This window comes from Hyla sarda, chromosome 2 (genome assembly GCF_029499605.1).
Source record: "Hyla sarda isolate aHylSar1 chromosome 2, aHylSar1.hap1, whole genome shotgun sequence".
NCBI lineage: Eukaryota > Metazoa > Chordata > Amphibia > Anura > Hylidae > Hyla > Hyla sarda.
Genome location: NC_079190.1, coordinates 160,051,351 through 160,072,807, shown reverse-complemented (window position 1 = coordinate 160,072,807; position 21,457 = coordinate 160,051,351). Strand labels below are relative to the sequence as shown.

At 44.1% G+C, this 21,457-nt stretch overlaps 1 protein-coding gene across 3 annotated transcripts in view; it reads right to left on the bottom strand.

Annotated features, from left to right (window-relative positions):
• UBAC2 (UBA domain containing 2) overlaps positions 1-21,457 on the bottom strand; it is a 205,626-nt gene that overhangs the window by 175,860 nt on the left and 8,309 nt on the right. Inside the window, exon 1 of one of the 3 annotated variants that reach the window (XM_056555656.1) lies at positions 19,937-20,058. The exons of the other annotated variants lie outside the window; for them this stretch is intronic. The gene's annotated coding sequence lies outside the window, so the exon portion shown is untranslated. Of the gene's footprint in view, positions 1-19,936; positions 20,059-21,457 lie in introns of those variants that run through there. 3 annotated transcript variants of the gene reach the window in all.

Here is a 21,457-nt window from a genome sequence, read left to right as displayed (position 1 = left end):
AAGAGTCCTGAGCAAACGAGTAGTGACTATATTCCCTCTCCCCGGGGTGAACAGAGCGCCACACATCTATCAGTCCTGTCTGCGAGGACCATTTTTCAAGAAGTAGGTCATAAGGGCGTACTGGGATATGCCTATTTCGGTTGGATCTCCTATCCTCAGCAGGGGAGAGTACTGCATTAAAGTCTATCTCTATATATTATATATAAATAGTATATATATATATATATATATATATATATATATATATATACATATACACACTGTCAAATACAGTCATACATACATCATACTTAGCTAAATATACATTGTCAAGGATATGAATAGTCACACACGCTTACATACAGTCATAGATGTGTAGTCATACATGCAAAAATTTGAATATACACATAAAAATCTCAAAATGGAGAAGCACCATGAAAGGATTCTTGATCCAAATGGGTGCTCAGGCCAGAGACCAAACCAAGTCCCAAGATTCACAAGTAAAAAGGTAGAGGCAGCACTTCAAGGTTCGGTGAAAAAAACAAAAAGGCTTGAAAAAGGCTTAATTGATGAGCCGAAACGTCACTTTGTACACAGATGTGTGAATAAATCTTCATGGTTTTTTTTCACTGTACCTTGGAGTGCCGCCTCTACCTTTTTACTATACTGTATATATATATATATACTGTATACACACACACACACAGTCATACATACATCATACTTAGCTATATATACATATGAAGTCACTCATGCACACATATAGTCAGAGCAGAGCTGTGAGGCGTGCACAATGCTGTCAGTGTATATATACAGTCATACATACAATCAGTGTACAGATATTGCTGTACTTGGTCAGAGCAGAGCTGTGGGGCGTGCACAATGCTGTCAGTGTATATATACAGTCATACATACAATCAGTGTACAGATAATGCTGTACTTGGTCAGAGCAGAGCTGTGAGGCGTGCACAATGCTGTCAGTGTATATATACAGTCATACATACAGTCAGTGTATAGATATTGCTGTACTTGGTCAGAGCAGAGCTGTGGGGCGTGCACAATGCTGTCAGTGTATATATACAGTCATACATACAGTCAGTGTATAGATATTGCTGTACTTGGTCAGAGCAGAGCTGTGGGGCGTGCACAATGCTGTCAGTGTATATATACAGTCATACATACAGTCAGTGTATAGATATTGCTGTACTTGGTCAGAGCAGAGCTGTGGGGCGTGCACAATGCTGTCAGTGTATATATACAGTCATACATACAGTCAGTGTATAGATATTGCTGTACTTGGTCAGAGCAGAGCTGTGGGGCGTGCACACTGCTGTCAGTGTATATATACAGTCATACATATAGTCAGTGTATAGATATTGCTGTACTTGGTCAGAGCAGAGCTGTGGGGCGTGCACAATGCTGTCAGTGTATATATACAGTCATACATACAGTCAGTGTATAGATATTGCTGTACTTGGTCAGAGCAGAGCTGTGGGGCGTGCACACTGCTGTCAGTGTATATATACAGTCATACATACAATCAGTGTACAGATATTGCTGTACTTGGTCAGAGCAGAGCTGTGGGGCGTGCACAATTCTGTCAGTGTATATATACAGTCATACATACAGTCAGTGTATAGATATTGCTGTACTTGGTCAGAGCAGAGCTGTGAGGCGTGCACACTGCTGTCAGTGTATATATACAGTCATACATACAGTCAGTGTACAGATATTGCTGTAGTTGGTCAGAGCAGAGCTGTGGGGCGTGCACAATTCTGTCAGTGTATATATACAGTCATACATACAGTCAGTGTATAGATATTGCTGTACTTGGTCAGAGCAGAGCTGTGAGGCGTGCACACTGCTGTCAGTGTATATATACAGTCATACATACAGTCAGTGTACAGATATTGCTGTAGTTGGTCAGAGCAGAGCTGTGGGGCGTGCACAATGCTGTCAGTGTATATATACAGTCATACATACAATCAGTGTACAGATATTGCTGTACTTGGTCAGAGCAGAGCTGTGGGGCGTGCACAATGCTGTCAGTGTATATATACAGTCATACATAGTCAGTGTATAGATATTGCTGTACTTGGTCAGAGCAGAGCTGTGGGGCGTGCACACTGCTGTCAGTGTATATATACAGTCATACATACAGTCAGTGTACAGATATTGCTGTACTTGGTCAGAGCAGAGCTGTGGGGCGTGCACACTGCTGTCAGTGTATATATACAGTGATACATACAATCAGTGTATAGATATTGCTGTACTTGGTCAGAGCAGAGCTGTGGGGCGTGCACAATGCTGTCAGTGTATATATACAGTCATACATACAATCAGTGTATAGATATTGCTGTAGTTGGTCATAGCAGAGCTGTGGGGCGTGCACAATGCTGTCAGTGTATATATACAGTCATACATACAGTCAGTGTATAGATATTGCTGTACTTGGTCAGAGCTGTGGGGCGTGCACAATGCTGTCAGTGTATATATACAGTCATACATACAATCAGTGTACAGATATTGCTGTACTTGGTCAGAGCAGAGCTGTGGGGCGTGCACAATGCTGTCAGTGTATATATACAGTCATACATACAGTCAGTGTATAGATATTGCTGTACTTGGTCAGAGCAGAGCTGTGGGGCGTGCACACTGCTGTCAGTGTATATATACAGTCATACATACAGTCAGTGTACAGATATTGCTGTAGTTGGTCAGAGCAGAGCTGTGGGGCATGCACAATGCTGTCAGTGTATATATAGTCATACATACAGTCAGTGTATAGATATTGCTGTAGTTGGTCAGAGCAGAGCTGTGGGGCGTGCACAATGCTGTCAGTGTATATATACAGTCATACATACAGTCAGTGTATAGATATTGCTGTACTTGGTCAGAGCAGAGCTGTGGGGCGTGCACAATGCTGTCAGTGTATATATACAGTCATACATACAATCAGTGTACAGATATTGCTGTACTTGGTCAGAGCAGAGCTGTGGGGCGTGCACAATGCTGTCAGTGTATATATACAGTCATACATAGTCAGTGTATAGATATTGCTGTACTTGGTCAGAGCAGAGCTGTGGGGCGTGCACACTGCTGTCAGTGTATATATACAGTCATACATACAGTCAGTGTACAGATATTGCTGTACTTGGTCAGAGCAGAGCTGTGGGGCGTGCACACTGCTGTCAGTGTATATATACAGTGATACATACAATCAGTGTATAGATATTGCTGTACTTGGTCAGAGCAGAGCTGTGAGGCGTGCACAATGCTGTCAGTGTATATATACAGTCATACATACAGTCAGTGTATAGATATTGCTGTACTTGGTCAGAGCAGAGCTGTGGGGCGTGCACAATGCTGTCAGTGTATATATACAGTCATACATACAATCAGTGTACAGATATTGCTGTACTTGGTCAGAGCAGAGCTGTGGGGCGTGCACAATGCTGTCAGTGTATATATACAGTCATACATACAATCAGTGTATAGATATTGCTGTAGTTGGTCAGAGCAGAGCTGTGAGGCGTGCACACTGCTGTCAGTGTATATATACAGTCATACATACAATCAGTGTATAGATATTGCTGTAGTTGGTCAGAGCAGAGCTGTGGGGCGTGCACAATGCTGTCAGTGTATATGTACAGTCATACATACAGTCAGTGTATAGATATTGCTGTAGTTGGTCAGAGCAGAGCTGTGGGGCGTGCACAATGCTGTCAGTGTATATATACAGTCATACATACAGTCAGTGTATAGATATTGCTGTACTTGGTCAGAGCAGAGCTGTGGGGCGTGCACAATGCTGTCAGTGTATATATACAGTCATACATACCATCAGTGTATAGATATTGCTGTAGTTGGTCAGAGCAGAGCTGTGAGGCGTGCACACTGCTGTCAGTGTATATATACAGTGATACATACAGTCAGTGTATAGATATTGCTGTAGTTGGTCAGAGCAGAGCTGTGGGGCGTGCACAATGCTGTCAGTGTATATATACAGTCATACATACAGTCAGTGTATAGATATTGCTGTACTTGGTCAGAGCAGAGCTGTGGGGCGTGCACAATGCTGTCAGTGTATATATACAGTCATACATACAGTCAGTGTATAGATATTGCTGTACTTGGTCAGAGCAGAGCTGTGGGGCGTGCACAATGCTGTCAGTGTATATATACAGTCATACATAGTCAGTGTATAGATATTGCTGTACTTGGTCAGAGCAGAGCTGTGGGGCGTGCACAATGCTGTCAGTGTATATATACAGTCATACATACAGTCAGTGTATAGATATTGCTGTACTTGGTCAGAGCAGAGCTGTGGGGCGTGCACACTGCTGTCAGTGTATATATACAGTCATACATACAATCAGTGTACAGATATTGCTGTACTTGGTCAGAGCAGAGCTGTGGGGCGTGCACAATGCTGTCAGTGTATATATACAGTCATACATAGTCAGTGTATAGATATTGCTGTACTTGGTCAGAGCAGAGCTGTGGGGCGTGCACACTGCTGTCAGTGTATATATACAGTCATACATACAGTCAGTGTACAGATATTGCTGTACTTGGTCAGAGCAGAGCTGTGGGGCGTGCACACTGCTGTCAGTGTATATATACAGTGATACATACAATCAGTGTATAGATATTGCTGTACTTGGTCAGAGCAGAGCTGTGGGGCGTGCACAATGCTGTCAGTGTATATATACAGTCATACATACAATCAGTGTATAGATATTGCTGTAGTTGGTCATAGCAGAGCTGTGGGGCGTGCACAATGCTGTCAGTGTATATATACAGTCATACATACAGTCAGTGTATAGATATTGCTGTACTTGGTCAGAGCTGTGGGGCGTGCACAATGCTGTCAGTGTACATGTACAGTCATACATACAGCCAGTGTATAGATATTGCTGTACTTGGTCAGAGCTGTGGGGCGTGCACAATGCTGTCAGTGTATATATACAGTCATACATACAGTCAGTGTACAGATATTGCTGTACTTGGTCAGAGCAGAGCTGTGGGGCGTGCACAATGCTGTCAGTGTATATATACAGTCATACATACAATCAGTGTACAGATATTGCTGTACTTGGTCAGAGCAGAGCTGTGGGGCGTGCACAATGCTGTCAGTGTATATATACAGTCATACATACAGTCAGTGTATAGATATTGCTGTACTTGGTCAGAGCAGAGCTGTGAGGCGTGCACACTGCTGTCAGTGTATATATACAGTCATACATACAGTCAGTGTACAGATATTGCTGTAGTTGGTCAGAGCAGAGCTGTGGGGCATGCACAATGCTGTCAGTGTATATATAGTCATACATACAGTCAGTGTATAGATATTGCTGTAGTTGGTCAGAGCAGAGCTGTGGGGCGTGCACAATGCTGTCAGTGTATATATACAGTCATACATACAGTCAGTGTATAGATATTGCTGTACTTGGTCAGAGCAGAGCTGTGGGGCGTGCACAATGCTGTCAGTGTATATATACAGTCATACATACAGTCAGTGTACAGATATTGCTGTACTTGGTCAGAGCAGAGCTGTGGGGCGTGCACACTGCTGTCAGTGTATATATACAGTCATACATACAGTCAGTGTATAGATATTGCTGTACTTGGTCAGAGCAGAGCTGTGGGGCGTGCACAATGCTGTCAGTGTACATGTACAGTCATACATACAGTCAGTGTACAGATATTGCTGTACTTGGTCAGAGCAGAGCTGTGAGGCGTGCACAATGCTGTCAGTGTATATATACAGTCATACATACAATCAGTGTACAGATATTGCTGTACTTGGTCAGAGCAGAGCTGTGGGGCGTGCACAATGCTGTCAGTGTATATATACAGTCATACATACAGTCAGTGTATAGATATTGTTGTACTTGGTCAGAGCAGAGCTGTGGGGCGTGCACAATGCTGTCAGTATATATACAGTCATACATACAGTCAGTGTATAGATATTGTTGTACTTGGTCAGAGCAGAGCTGTGGGGCGTGCACAATGCTGTCAGTGTACATGTACAGACATACATACAGTCAGTGTACAGATATTGCTGTACTTGGTCAGAGCAGAGCTGTGAGGCGTGCACAATGCTGTCAGTGTATATATACAGTCATACATACAGTCAGTGTACAGATATTGCTGTACTTGGTCAGAGCAGAGCTGTGAGGCGTGCACAATGCTGTCAGTGTATATATACAGTCATACATACAATCAGTGTACAGATATTGCTGTACTTGGTCAGAGCAGAGCTGTGGGGCGTGCACAATGCTGTCAGTGTATATATACAGTCATACATACAGTCAGTGTATAGATATTGCTGTACTTGGTCAGAGCAGAGCTGTGGGGCGTGCACAATGCTGTCAGTGTACATGTACAGTCATACATACAGTCAGTGTACAGATATTGCTGTACTTGGTCAGAGCAGAGCTGTGAGGCGTGCACAATGCTGTCAGTGTATATATACAGTCATACATACAGTCAGTGTACAGATATTGCTGTACTTGGTCAGAGCAGAGCTGTGGGGCGTGCACAATGCTGTCAGTGTATATATACAGTCATACATACAATCAGTGTACAGATATTGCTGTACTTGGTCAGAGCAGAGCTGTGGGGCGTGCACAATGCTGTCAGTGTATATATACAGTCATACATACAATCAGTGTATAGATATTGCTGTAGTTGGTCAGAGCAGAGCTGTGAGGCGTGCACACTGCTGTCAGTGTATATATACAGTCATACATACAATCAGTGTATAGATATTGCTGTAGTTGGTCAGAGCAGAGCTGTGAGGCGTGCACACTGCTGTCAGTGTATATATACAGTCATACATACAGTCAGTGTATAGATATTGCTGTACTTGGTCAGAGCAGAGCTGTGGGGCGTGCACAATGCTGTCAGTGTATATATACAGTCATACATACAGTCAGTGTATAGATATTGCTGTACTTGGTCAGAGCAGAGCTGTGAGGCGTGCACAATGCTGTCAGTGTATATATACAGTCATACATACAATCAGTGTACAGATATTGCTGTACTTGGTCAGAGCAGAGCTGTGGGGCGTGCACAATGCTGTCAGTGTATATATACAGTCATACATACAGTCAGTGTATAGATATTGCTGTACTTGGTCAGAGCAGAGCTGTGGGGCGTGCACAATGCTGTCAGTGTACATGTACAGTCATACATACAGTCAGTGTACAGATATTGCTGTACTTGGTCAGAGCAGAGCTGTGAGGCGTGCACAATGCTGTCAGTGTATATATACAGTCATACATACAGTCAGTGTACAGATATTGCTGTACTTGGTCAGAGCAGAGCTGTGGGGCGTGCACAATGCTGTCAGTGTATATATACAGTCATACATACAATCAGTGTACAGATATTGCTGTACTTGGTCAGAGCAGAGCTGTGGGGCGTGCACAATGCTGTCAGTGTATATATACAGTCATACATACAATCAGTGTATAGATATTGCTGTAGTTGGTCAGAGCAGAGCTGTGAGGCGTGCACACTGCTGTCAGTGTATATATACAGTCATACATACAATCAGTGTATAGATATTGCTGTAGTTGGTCAGAGCAGAGCTGTGGGGCGTGCACAATGCTGTCAGTGTATATGTACAGTCATACATACAGTCAGTGTATAGATATTGCTGTAGTTGGTCAGAGCAGAGCTGTGGGGCGTGCACAATGCTGTCAGTGTATATATACAGTCATACATACAGTCAGTGTATAGATATTGCTGTACTTGGTCAGAGCAGAGCTGTGGGGCGTGCACAATGCTGTCAGTGTATATATACAGTCATACATACCATCAGTGTATAGATATTGCTGTAGTTGGTCAGAGCAGAGCTGTGAGGCGTGCACACTGCTGTCAGTGTATATATACAGTGATACATACAGTCAGTGTATAGATATTGCTGTAGTTGGTCAGAGCAGAGCTGTGGGGCGTGCACAATGCTGTCAGTGTATATATACAGTCATACATACAATCAGTGTATAGATATTGCTGTAGTTGGTCAGAGCAGAGCTGTGAGGCGTGCACAATGCTGTCAGTGTATATATACAGTCATACATACAGTCAGTGTATAGATATTGCTGTACTTGGTCAGAGCAGAGCTGTGGGGCGTGCACAATGCTGTCAGTGTATATATACAGTCATACATACAGTCAGTGTATAGATATTGCTGTACTTGGTCAGAGCAGAGTTGTGGGGCGTGCACACTGCTGTCAGTGTATATATACAGTCATACATACAGTCAGTGTACAGATATTGCTGTACTTGGTCAGAGCAGAGCTGTGGGGCGTGCACAATGCTGTCAGTGTATATATACAGTCATACATACAGTCAGTGTATAGATATTGCTGTACTTGTTCAGAGCAGAGCTGTGGGGCGTGCACACTGCTGTCAGTGTATATATACAGTCATACATACAGTCAGTGTATAGATATTGCTGTACTTGGTCAGAGCAGAGCTGTGGGGCGTGCACAATGCTGTCAGTGTACATGTACAGTCATACATACAGTCAGTGTATAGATATTGCTGTACTTGGTCAGAGCTGTGGGGCGTGCACAATGCTGTCAGTGTATATATACAGTCATACATACAGTCAGTGTATAGATATTGCTGTACTTGGTCAGAGCAGAGCTGTGGGGCGTGCACAATGCTGTCAGTGTATATATACAGTCATACATACAATCAGTGTATAGATATTGCTGTAGTTGGTCAGAGCAGAGCTGTGAGGCGTGCACACTGCTGTCAGTGTATATATACAGTGATACATACAGTCAGTGTATAGATATTGCTGTAGTTGGTCAGAGCAGAGCTGTGGGGCGTGCACAATGCTGTCAGTGTATATATACAGTCATACATACAATCAGTGTATAGATATTGCTGTAGTTGGTCAGAGCAGAGCTGTGAGGCGTGCACAATGCTGTCAGTGTATATATACAGTCATACATACAGTCAGTGTATAGATATTGCTGTACTTGGTCAGAGCAGAGCTGTGGGGCGTGCACAATGCTGTCAGTGTATATATACAGTCATACATACAGTCAGTGTATAGATATTGCTGTACTTGGTCAGAGCAGAGTTGTGGGGCGTGCACACTGCTGTCAGTGTATATATACAGTCATACATACAGTCAGTGTATAGATATTGCTGTACTTGGTCAGAGCAGAGCTGTGGGGCGTGCACAATGCTGTCAGTGTATATATACAGTCATACATACAGTCAGTGTATAGATATTGCTGTACTTGGTCAGAGCAGAGCTGTGGGGCGTGCACACTGCTGTCAGTGTATATATACAGTCATACATACAGTCAGTGTATAGATATTGCTGTACTTGGTCAGAGCAGAGCTGTGAGGCGTGCACACTGCTGTCAGTGTATATATACAGTGATACATACAGTCAGTGTATAGATATTGCTGTAGTTGGTCAGAGCAGAGCTGTGGGGCGTGCACAATGCTGTCAGTGTATATATACAGTCATACATACAATCAGTGTATAGATATTGCTGTAGTTGGTCAGAGCAGAGCTGTGAGGCGTGCACAATGCTGTCAGTGTATATATACAGTCATACATACAGTCAGTGTATAGATATTGCTGTACTTGGTCAGAGCAGAGCTGTGGGGCGTGCACAATGCTGTCAGTGTATATATACAGTCATACATACAGTCAGTGTATAGATATTGCTGTACTTGGTCAGAGCAGAGTTGTGGGGCGTGCACACTGCTGTCAGTGTATATATACAGTCATAGTACAGATATTGCTGTACTTGGTCAGAGCAGAGCTGTGGGGCGTGCACAATGCTGTCAGTGTATATATACAGTCATACATACAGTCAGTGTATAGATATTGCTGTACTTGGTCAGAGCAGAGCTGTGGGGCGTGCACACTGCTGTCAGTGTATATATACAGTCATACATACAGTCAGTGTATAGATATTGCTGTACTTGGTCAGAGCAGAGCTGTGGGGCGTGCACAATGCTGTCAGTGTACATGTACAGTCATACATACAGTCAGTGTATAGATATTGCTGTACTTGGTCAGAGCTGTGGGGCGTGCACAATGCTGTCAGTGTATATATACAGTCATACATACAGTCAGTGTATAGATATTGCTGTACTTGGTCAGAGCAGAGCTGTGGGGCGTGCACAATGCTGTCAGTGTATATATACAGTCATACATACAGTCAGTGTATAGATATTGTTGTAGTTGGTCAGAGCAGAGCTGTGGGGCGTGCACACTGCTGTCAGTGTACATGTACAGTTATACATACAGTCAGTGTATAGATATTGCTGTACTTGGTCAGAGCAGAGCTGTGGGGCGTGCACAATGCTGTCAGTGTATATATACAGTCATACATACAGTCAATGTAGTGTACTTGGTCAGAGCAGAGCTGTGGGGCGTGCACAATGCTGTCAGTGTACATGTACAGTCATACATACAGTCAGTGTATAGATATTGCTGTACTTGGTCAGAGCTGTGGGGCGTGCACAATGCTGTCAGTGTATATATACAGTCATACATACAGTCAGTGTATAGATATTGCTGTACTTGGTCAGAGCAGAGCTGTGGGGCGTGCACAATGCTGTCAGTGTATATATACAGTCATACATACAGGCAGTGTATAGATATTGCTGTAGTTGGTCAGAGCAGAGCTGTGGGGCGTGCACAATGCTGTCAGTGTACATGTACAGCCATACATACAGTCAGTGTATAGATATTGCTGTACTTGGTCAGAGCAGAGCTGTGAGGCGTGCACAATGCTGTCAGTGTACATGTACAGTCATACATACAGTCAGTGTATAGATATTGCTGTACTTGGTCAGAGCAGAGCTGTGGGGCGTGCACACTGCTGTCAGTGTATATACAGTCATACATACAGTCAGTGTACTGTACCTGGTCAGAGCAGAGCTGTGGGGCGTGCACAATGCTGTCAGTGTACATGTACAGTCATACATACAATCAGTGTATAGATATTGCTGTACTTGGTCAGAGCAGAGCTGTGGGGCGTGCACAATGCTGTCAGTGAACATGTACAGTCATACATACAGTCAGTGTATAGATATTGCTGTACTTGGTCAGAGCAGAGCTGTGGGGCGTGCACAATGCTGTCAGTGTACATGTACAGTCATACATACAGTCAGTGTATAGATATTGCTGTACTTGGTCAGAGCAGAGCTGTGGGGCGTGCACAATGCTGTCAGTGTATATATACAGTCATACATACAGTCAGTGTATAGATATTGCTGTACTTGGTCAGGGCAGAGCTGTGGGGCGTGCACAATGCTGTCAGTGTATATATACAGTCATACATACAGTCAGTTTACAGATATTGCTGTACTTGGTCAGAGCAGAGCTGTGGGGCGTGCACAATGCTGTCAGTGTATATATACAGTCATACATACAATCAGTGTATAGATATTGCTGTACTTGGTCAGAGCAGAGCTGTGGGGCGTGCACAATGCTCTCAGTGTACATGTACAGTCATACATACAGTCAGTGTATAGATATTGCTGTACTTGGTCAGAGCAGAGCTGTGGGGCGTGCACAATGCTGTCAGTGTATATATACAGTCATACATACAGTCAGTGTATAGATATTGCTGTAGTTGGTCAGAGCAGAGCTGTGGGGCGTGCACAATGCTGTCAGTGTATATATACAGTCATACATACAGTCAGTGTATAGATATTGCTGTAGTTGGTCAGAGCAGAGCTGTGGGGCGTGCACAATGCTGTCAGTGTATATATACAGTCATACATACAGTCAGTGTATAGATATTGCTGTACTTGGTCAGAGCAGAGCTGTGGGGCGTGCACAATGCTGTCAGTGTATATATACAGTCATACATACAGTCAGTGTACTGTACTTGGTCAGAGCAGAGCTGTGGGGCGTGCACAATGCTGTCAGTGTATATATACAGTCATACATACAGTAAGTGTACAGATATTGCTGTACTTGGTCAGAGCAGAGCTGTGGGGCGTGCACAATGCTGTCAGTGTATATATACAGTCATACATACAGTCAGTGTATAGATATTGCTGTACTTGGTCAGAGCAGAGCTGTGGGGCGTGCACAATGCTGTCAGTGTATATATACAGTCATACATACAGTCAGTGTATAGATATTGCTGTACTTGGTCAGAGCAGAGCTGTGGGGCGTGCACAATGCTGTCAGTGTATATATACAGTCATACATACAGTCAGTGTATAGATATTGCTGTAGTTGGTCAGAGCAGAGCTGTGGGGCGTGCACAATGCTGTCAGTGTATATATACAGTCATACATACAGTCAGTGTATAGATATTGCTGTACTTGGTCAGAGCAGAGCTGTGGGGCGTGCACAATGCTGTCAGTGTATATATACAGTCATACATACAGTCAGTGTATAGATATTGCTGTAGTTGGTCAGAGCAGAGCTGTGGGGCGTGCACAATGCTGTCAGTGTATATATACAGTCATACATACAGTCAGTGTATAGATATTGCTGTACTTGGTCAGAGCAGAGCTGTGGGGCGTGCACAATGCTGTCAGTGTATATATACAGTCATACATACAGTCAGTGTACTGTACTTGGTCAGAGCAGAGCTGTGGGGCGTGCACAATGCTGTCAGTGTATATATACAGTCATACATACAGTCAGTGTACAGATATTGCTGTACTTGGTCAGAGCAGAGCTGTGGGGCGTGCACAATGCTGTCAGTGTATATATACAGTCATACATACAGTCAGTGTATAGATATTGCTGTACTTGGTCAGAGCAGAGCTGTGGGGCGTGCACAATGCTGTCAGTGTATATATACAGTCATACATACAGTCAGTGTATAGATATTGCTGTACTTGGTCAGAGCAGAACTGTGGGGCGTGCACAATGCTGTCAGTGTATATATACAGTCATACATACAGTCAGTGTATAGATATTGCTGTACTTGGTCAGAGCAGAGCTGTGAGGCGTGCACAATGCTGTCAGTGTATATATACAGTCATACATACAGTCAGTGTATAGATATTGCTGTACTTGGTCAGAGCAGAGCTGTGGGGCGTGCACAATGCTGTCAGTGTATATATACAGTCATACATACAGTCAGTGTACAGATATTGCTGTACTTGGTCAGAGCAGAGCTGTGGGGCGTGCACAATGCTGTCAGTGTATATATACAGTCATACATACAGTCAGTGTACAGATATTGCTGTACTTGGTCAGAGCAGAGCTGTGGGGCGTGCACAATGCTGTCAGTGTATATATACAGTCATACATACAGTCAGTGTATAGATATTGCTGTACTTGGTCAGAGCAGAGCTGTGGGGCGTGCACAATGCTGTCAGTGTATATATACAGTCATACATACAGTAAGTGTATAGATATTGCTGTACTTGGTCAGAGCAGAGCTGTGGGGCGTGCACAATGCTGTCAGTGTATATATACAGTCATACATACAGTCAGTGTATAGATATTGCTGTAGTTGGTCAGAGCAGAGCTGTGGGGCGTGCACAATGCTGTCAGTGTATATATACAGTCATACATACAATCAGTGTACAGATATTGCTGTACTTGGTCAGAGCAGAGCTGTGGGGCGTGCACAATGCTGTCAGTGTACATGTACAGTCATACATACAGTCAGTGTATAGATATTGCTGTACTTGGTCAGAGCAGAGCTGTGGGGCGTGCACAATGCTGTCAGTGTATATATACAGTCATACATACAATCAGTGTATAGATATTGCTGTACTTGGTCAGAGCAGAGCTGTGGGGCGTGCACAATGCTGTCAGTGTATATATACAGTCATACATACAATCAGTGTATAGATATTGCTGTACTTGGTCAGAGCAGAGCTGTGAGGCGTGCACAATGCTGTCAGTGTATATATACAGTCATACATACAGTCAGTGTACAGATATTGCTGTACTTGGTCAGAGCAGAGCTGTGGGGCGTGCACAATGCTGTCAGTGTATATATACAGTCATACATACAGTCAGTGTACAGATATTGCTGTACTTGGTCAGAGCAGAGCTGTGGGGCGTGCACAATGCTGTCAGTGTATATATACAGTCATACATACAGTCAGTGTACAGATATTGCTGTACTTGGTCAGAGCAGAGCTGTGGGGCGTGCACAATGCTGTCAGTGTATATATACAGTCATACATACAGTCAGTGTATAGATATTGCTGTACTTGGTCAGAGCAGAGCTGTGGGGCGTGCACAATGCTGTCAGTGTATATATACAGTCATACATACAGTCAGTGTATAGATATTGCTGTAGTTGGTCAGAGCAGAGCTGTGGGGCGTGCACAATGCTGTCAGTGTATATATACAGTCATACATACAATCAGTGTACAGATATTGCTGTACTTGGTCAGAGCAGAGCTGTGGGGCGTGCACAATGCTGTCAGTGTACATGTACAGTCATACATACAGTCAGTGTATAGATATTGCTGTACTTGGTCAGAGCAGAGCTGTGGGGCGTGCACAATGCTGTCAGTGTATATATACAGTCATACATACAATCAGTGTATAGATATTGCTGTACTTGGTCAGAGCAGAGCTGTGGGGCGTGCACAATGCTGTCAGTGTATATATACAGTCATACATACAATCAGTGTATAGATATTGCTGTACTTGGTCAGAGCAGAGCTGTGAGGCGTGCACAATGCTGTCAGTGTATATATACAGTCATACATACAGTCAGTGTATAGATATTGCTGTACTTGGTCAGAGCTGTGGGGCGTGCACAATGCTGTCAGTGTATATATACAGTCATACATACAGTCAGTGTATAGATATTGCTGTACTTGGTCAGAGCAGAGCTGTGGGGCGTGCACAATGCTGTCAGTGTATATATACAGTCATACATACAATCAGTGTATAGATATTGCTGTAGTTGGTCAGAGCAGAGCTGTGAGGCGTGCACACTGCTGTCAGTGTATATATACAGTGATACATACAGTCAGTGTATAGATATTGCTGTAGTTGGTCAGAGCAGAGCTGTGGGGCGTGCACAATGCTGTCAGTGTATATATACAGTCATACATACAATCAGTGTATAGATATTGCTGTAGTTGGTCAGAGCAGAGCTGTGAGGCGTGCACAATGCTGTCAGTATATATACAGTCATACATACAGTCAGTGTATAGATATTTCTGTACTTGGTCAGAGCAGAGCTGTGGGGCGTGCACAATGCTGTCAGTGTATATATACAGTCATACATACAGTCAGTGTATAGATATTGCTGTACTTGGTCAGAGCAGAGCTGTGGGGCGTGCACAATGCTGTCAGTGTATATATACAGTCATACATACAGTCAGTGTACAGATATTGCTGTACTTGGTCAGAGCAGAGCTGTGGGGCGTGCACAATGCTGTCAGTGTATATATACAGTCATACATACAGTCAGTGTACAGATATTGCTGTACTTGGTCAGAGCAGAGCTGTGGGGCGTGCACACTGCTGTCAGTGTATATATACAGTCATACATACAGTCAGTGTATAGATATTGCTGTACTTGGTCAGAGCAGAGCTGTGGGGCGTGCACAATGCTGTCAGTGTATATATACAGTCATACATACAGTCAGTGTACAGATATTGCTGTACTTGGTCAGAGCAGAGCTGTGGGGCGTGCACAATGCTGTCAGTGTATATATACAGTCATACATACAGTCAGTGTATAGATATTGCTGTACTTGGTCAGAGCAGAGCTGTGGGGCGTGCACACTGCTGTCAGTGTATATATACAGTCATACATACAGTCAGTGTATAGATATTGCTGTACTTGGTCAGAGCAGAGCTGTGAGGCGTGCACAATGCTGTCAGTGTATATATACAGTCATACATACAGTCAGTGTATAGATATTGCTGTACTTGGTCAGAGCAGAGCTGTGGGGCGTGCACAATGCTGTCAGTGTATATATACAGTCATACATACAGTCAGTGTATAGATATTGCTGTACTTGGTCAGAGCAGAGCTGTGGGGCGTGCACAATGCTGTCAGTGTATATATACAGTCATACATACAGTCAGTGTACAGATATTGCTGTACTTGGTCAGAGCAGAGCTGTGGGGCGTGCACAATGCTGTCAGTGTATATATACAGTCATACATACAGTCAGTGTATAGATATTGCTGTACTTGGTCAGAGCAGAGCTGTGAGGCGTGCACAATGCTGTCAGTGTATATATACAGTCATACATACAGTCAGTGTATAGATATTGCTGTACTTGGTCAGAGCAGAGCTGTGAGGCGTGCACAATGCTGTCAGTGTATATATACAGTCATACATACAGTCAGTGTATAGATATTGCTGTACTTGGTCAGAGCAGAGCTGTGGGGCGTGCACAATGCTGTCAGTGTATATATACAGTCATACATACAGTCAGTGTACAGATATTGCTGTACTTGGTCAGAGCAGAGCTGTGGGGCGTGCACAATGCTGTCAGTGTATATATACAGTCATACATACAGTCAGTGTACAGATATTGCTGTACTTGGTCAGAGCAGAGCTGTGGGGCGTGCACAATGCTGTCAGTGTATATATACAGTCATACATACAGTCAGTGTACAGATATTGCTGTACTTGGTCAGAGCAGAGCTGTGGGGCGTGCACAATGCTGTCAGTGTATATATACAGTCATACATACAGTCAGTGTACAGATATTGCTGTACTTGGTCAGAGCAGAGCTGTGGGGCGTGCACACTGCTGTCAGTGTATATATACAGTCATACATACAGTCAGTGTATAGATATTGCTGTACTTGGTCAGAGCAGAGCTGTGGGGCGTGCACAATGCTGTCAGTGTATATATACAGTCATACACACAGTCAGTGTACAGATATTGCTGTACTTGGTCAGAGCAGAGCTGTGGGGCGTGCACAATGCTGTCAGTGTATATATACAGTCATACATACAGTCAGTGTATAGATATTGCTGTACTTGGTCAGAGCAGAGCTGTGGGGCGTGCACACTGCTGTCAGTGTATATATACAGTCATACATACAGTCAGTGTATAGATATTGCTGTACTTGGTCAGAGCAGAGCTGTGGGGCGTGCACACTGCTGTCAGTGTATATATACAGTCATACATACAGTCAGTGTATAGATATTGCTGTACTTGGTCAGAGCAGAGCTGTGAGGCGTGCACAATGCTGTCAGTGTATATATACAGTCATACATACAGTCAGTGTATAGATATTGCTGTACTTGGTCAGAGCAGAGCTGTGGGGCGTGCACAATGCTGTCAGTGTATATATACAGTCATACATACAGTCAGTGTATAGATATTGCTGTACTTGGTCAGAGCAGAGCTGTGGGGCGTGCACAATGCTGTCAGTGTATATATACAGTCATACATACAGTCAGTGTACAGATATTGCTGTACTTGGTCAGAGCAGAGCTGTGGGGCGTGCACAATGCTGTCAGTGTATATATACAGTCATACATACAGTCAGTGTATAGATATTGCTGTACTTGGTCAGAGCAGAGCTGTGAGGCGTGCACAATGCTGTCAGTGTATATATACAGTCATACATACAGTCAGTGTATAGATATTGCTGTACTTGGTCAGAGCAGAGCTGTGAGGCGTGCACAATGCTGTCAGTGTATATATACAGTCATACATACAGTCAGTGTATAGATATTGCTGTACTTGGTCAGAGCAGAGCTGTGGGGCGTGCACAATGCTGTCAGTGTATATATACAGTCATACATACAGTCAGTGTATAGATATTGCTGTTCTTGGTCAGAGCAGAGCTGTGGGGCGTGCACACTGCTGTCAGTGTATATATACAGTCATACATACAGTCAGTGTACAGATATTGCTGTACTTGGTCAGAGCAGAGCTGTGGGGCGTGCACAATGCTGTCAGTGTATATATACAGTCATACATACAGTCAGTGTACAGATATTGCTGTACTTGGTCAGAGCAGAGCTGTGGGGCGTGCACACTGCTGTCAGTGTATATATACAGTCATACATACAGTCAGTGTATAGATATTGCTGTACTTGGTCAGAGCAGAGCTGTGGGGCGTGCACAATGCTGTCAGTATATATACAGTCATACATACAGTCAGTGTATAGATATTGCTGTACTTGGTCAGAGCAGAGCTGTGGGGCGTGCACAATGCTGTCAGTGTATATATACAGTCATACATACAGTCAGTGTACAGATATTGCTGTACTTGGTCAGAGCAGAGCTGTGGGGCGTGCACAATGCTGTCAGTGTATATATACAGTCATACATACAGTCAGTGTACAGATATTGCTGTACTTGGTCAGAGCAGAGCTGTGGGGCGTGCACACTGCTGTCAGTGTATATATACAGTCATACATACAGTCAGTGTATAGATATTGCTGTACTTGGTCAGAGCAGAGCTGTGGGGCGTGCACAATGCTGTCAGTGTATATATACAGTCATACACACAGTCAGTGTACAGATATTGCTGTACTTGGTCAGAGCAGAGCTGTGGGGCGTGCACAATGCTGTCAGTGTATATATACAGTCATACATACAGTCAGTGTATAGATATTGCTGTACTTGGTCAGAGCAGAGCTGTGGGGCGTGCACACTGCTGTCAGTGTATATATACAGTCATACATACAGTCAGTGTATAGATATTGCTGTACTTGGTCAGAGCAGAGCTGTGGGGCTTGCACACTGCTGTCAGTGTATATATACAGTCATACATACAGTCAGTGTATAGATATTGCTGTACTTGGTCAGAGCAGAGCTGTGAGGCGTGCACAATGCTGTCAGTGTATATATACAGTCATACATACAGTCAGTGTATAGATATTGCTGTACTTGGTCAGAGCAGAGCTGTGGGGCGTGCACAATGCTGTCAGTGTATATATACAGTCATACATACAGTCAGTGTATAGATATTGCTGTACTTGGTCAGAGCAGAGCTGTGGGGCGTGCACAATGCTGTCAGTGTATATATACAGTCATACATACAGTCAGTGTACAGATATTGCTGTACTTGGTCAGAGCAGAGCTGTGGGGCGTGCACAATGCTGTCAGTGTATATATACAGTGATACATACAGTCAGTGTACAGATATTGCTGTACTTGGTCAGAGCAGAGCTGTGGGGCGTGCACAATGCTGTCAGTGTATATATACAGTCATACATACAGTCAGTGTATAGATATTGCTGTACTTGGTCAGAGCAGAGCTGTGAGGCGTGCACAATGCTGTCAGTGTATATATACAGTCATACATACAGTCAGTGTATAGATATTGCTGTACTTGGTCAGAGCAGAGCTGTGAGGCGTGCACAATGCTGTCAGTGTATATATACAGTCATACATACAGTCAGTGTATAGATATTGCTGTACTTGGTCAGAGCAGAGCTGTGGGGCGTGCACAATGCTGTCAGTGTATATATACAGTCATACATACAGTCAGTGTATAGATATTGCTGTTCTTGGTCAGAGCAGAGCTGTGGGGCGTGCACACTGCTGTCAGTGTATATATACAGTCATACATACAGTCAGTGTACAGATATTGCTGTACTTGGTCAGAGCAGAGCTGTGGGGCGTGCACAATGCTGTCAGTGTATATATACAGTCATACATACAGTCAGTGTACAGATATTGCTGTACTTGGTCAGAGCAGAGCTGTGGGGCGTGCACAATGCTGTCAGTATATATACAGTCATACATACAGTCAGTGTATAGATATTGCTGTACTTGGTCAGAGCAGAGCTGTGGGGCGTGCACAATGCTGTCAGTGTATATATACAGTCATACATACAGTCAGTGTATAAATATTGCTGTACTTGGTCAGAGCAGAGCTGTGGGGCGTGCACACTGCTGTCAGTGTATATATACAGTCATACATACAGTCAGTGTATATATACATGTATATGTAGGTACACACTTACACTGCACACAGCTGTGATCTGCTGGGAAGAGACAATGGAAGTATTACACACCATACATACCCTCACTGACTGCACTAGTGCACGGTACAGGACAAATCCTACACAGCTACAGGACCTTTGATGATGTATGATCATGTGATCAGTCACGTGTACAGGAGGAGTCTGGAGCAGGGCTTCATTCTGTGAATAATTGAATGTGTGTGGGCTCTGCACGTACCCGCGAGGTGTGTGCGTATACTGTACAGGTAGCAGAGGTGTGTGGGTATAGTGTACAGGTAGCAGAGGTGTGTGTGTATAGTGTACAGGTAGCAGAGGTGTGTGGGTATAGTGTACAGGTAGCAGAGGTGTGTGGGTATAGTGTACAGGTAGCAGAGGTGTGTGGGTATAGTGTACAGGTAGCAGAGGTGTGTGGGTATAGTGTACAGGTAGCAGAGGTGTGTGGGTATAGTGTACAGGTAGCAGAGGTGTGTGGGTATAGTGTACAGGTAGCAGAGGTGTGTGGGTATAGTGTACAGGTAGCAGAGGTGTGTGGGTATAGTGTACAGGTAGCAGAGGTGTGTGGGTATAGTGTACAGGTAGCTGAGGTGTGTGGGTATAGTGTACAGATAGCAGAGGTGTGTGGGTATAGTGTACAGGTAGCAGAGGTGTGTGGGTATACTGTACAGGTAGCAGAGGTGTGTGGGTATAGTGTACAGGTAGCAGAGGTGTGTGGGTATAGTGTACAGGTAGCAGAGGTGTGTGGGTATAGTGTACAGGTAGCAGAGGTGTGTGGGTATAGTGTACAGGTAGCAGAGGTGTGTGTGCGTATAGTGTACAGATAGCAGAGGTGTGTGGGTATAGTGTACAGATATCAGAGGTGTGTGGGTATACTGTACAGATAGCAGAGGTGTGTGTGTATAGTGTACAGATAGCAGAGGTGTGTGGGTATAGTGTACAGATAGCAGAGGTGTGTGGGTATAGTGTACAGGTAGCAGAGGTGTGTGTGGGTATAGTGTACAGGTAGCAGAGGTGTGTGTGCGTATAGTGTACAGATAGCAGAGGTGTGTGGGTATAGTGTACAGGTAGCAGAGGTGTGTGTGTATAGTGTACAGATAGCAGAGGTGTGTGTGTATAGTGTACAGATAGCAGATGTGTGTGGGTATAGTGTACAGATAGCAGAGGTGTGTGGGTATAGTGTACAGGTAGCAGAGGTGTGTGGGTATAGTGTACAGGTAGCAGAGGTGTGTGGGTATAGTGTACAGGTAGCAGAGGTGTGTGTGGGTATAGTGTACAGGTAGCAGAGGTGTGTGGGTATAGTGTACAGGTAGCTGAGGTGTGTGGGTATACTGTACAGGTAGCAGAGGTGTGTGGGTATAGTGTACAGGTAGCAGAGGTGTGTGTGTATAGTGTACAGATAGCAGAGGTGTGTGTGTATAGTGTACAGATAGCAGAGGTGTGTGGGTATAGTGTACAGATAGCAGAGGTGTGTGGGTATAGTGTACAGATAGCAGAGGTGTGTGGGTATAGTGTACAGATAGCAGAGGTGTGTGGGTATAGTGTACAGGTAGCAGAGGTGTGTGGGTATAGTGTACAGATAGCAGA